Source organism: Triticum dicoccoides, chromosome 7A (assembly GCF_002162155.2).
Source record: "Triticum dicoccoides isolate Atlit2015 ecotype Zavitan chromosome 7A, WEW_v2.0, whole genome shotgun sequence".
Classification (NCBI taxonomy): domain Eukaryota; kingdom Viridiplantae; phylum Streptophyta; class Magnoliopsida; order Poales; family Poaceae; genus Triticum; species Triticum dicoccoides.
Genome location: NC_041392.1, coordinates 588,115,391 through 588,116,796, shown reverse-complemented (window position 1 = coordinate 588,116,796; position 1,406 = coordinate 588,115,391). Strand labels below are relative to the sequence as shown.

Below are 1,406 nucleotides of genomic sequence, written 5' to 3'. Positions count from 1 at the left end.
ACTCTCTCTCATAGGATTTGGATTTTGTGGAAAGAAGATTTGAGTGGAAAGCAACTTGGGGAAGGCTAGAGATCAAGATTCATATGGTAGGAATGGAATATCTTGGTCTCAACACATGAGTAGGTGGTTCTCTCTCAGAACATATGAGTTGGAATTGTGTATGTGTTCTGATGGCTCTCTCCACGAATGAAGAGGAGGTGGAGGGGTATATATAGCCTCCACACAAAATCCAACCGTTACACACAGTTTTCCAATCTCGGTGGGACCGAATCAACAAACTCGGTTGGACCGAAAAGGTAAACCTAGTGACCGTTAGAGATTTTCGGTGGGACTGACATGCAACTCGGTAGGACCGATATGGTTAGGGTTTGGGCATAACGTAATCTCGGTGAGACCGATTACACAAACTCGGTGAGACCGAGTTTGGTAATAAGCTAACCAAAGAGTTGGTCAGGTAAACTCGGTGGGACCGATTTTCTATTTCGGTGAGACCGAAAAGTTACAAAAAGGAAACAAAGAGTTTACACTGCAATCTCGGTGGGACCGATTCGCTCTTTCGGTGAGACCGAAAATTTACGAAAGAGAAACAGAGAATTTGCAATCCCATCTCGGTGAGACCGAGATCCCTATCGGTAGAACCGAATTGCTAGGGTTTGGCAGTGGCTTATGACAAGTGAAACTCGGTGGCGCCGGATAGAAAGAATCGGTAGGACCGAGTTTGGCTTAGGGTTTAGGTCATATGTGGATATGGGAAAGTAGTTGAGGGTTTTGGAGCATATCACTAAGCACATGAAGCAAGAGGCTCATTAAGCAACACCTCATCCCTCCTTGATAGTATTGGCTTTTCCTAAAGACTCAATATGATCTTGGATCACTAAAATATAAAATGAAGAGTCTTGAGCTTTTGAGCTTGAGCCAATCTTTTGAGGGTTCCACTTTCACATCCATGCCATGCCAATCATTGAGCTTTCCTGAAATAGTCATCTTGGAATAGCATTAGCTCAATGAGCTATATGTTGTTATGAATTACCAAAACCACCTAGGGATAGTTGCACTTTCAGTAACATGTACCACATTACCGATACATCATTCTAGAAATTGAACGACACTTATGGAGTGCAATTGCTATGCTCGATTTTTTTTCTATTCCCTTGCCTCTAGCAGTGAATCAACATTAAAAAATCATACTTTTCTTCTGTTTCTGTCACATAAATCTAGCCTTGATGTATGTCCTTAAATTGCCACTTGACTTGAATTTTGAAATCATTCTGAATGACACTGTAACTTCATTTATCCACTCTCATTATTGTCATGACCCCCCCCCCCCCAAAAAAAACATGTGAACCACCACACTTACCTTCTCCATGCTTTAGGCATGCCCATTTGCATTTTGGAAAACATGGAAG

The 1,406-nt window shown here is 42.0% G+C and overlaps 1 pseudogene; it reads right to left on the bottom strand.

Moving 5' to 3' along the window:
* LOC119333666 overlaps positions 1 to 1,406 on the bottom strand; it is a 71,748-nt pseudogene that overhangs the window by 652 nt on the left and 69,690 nt on the right.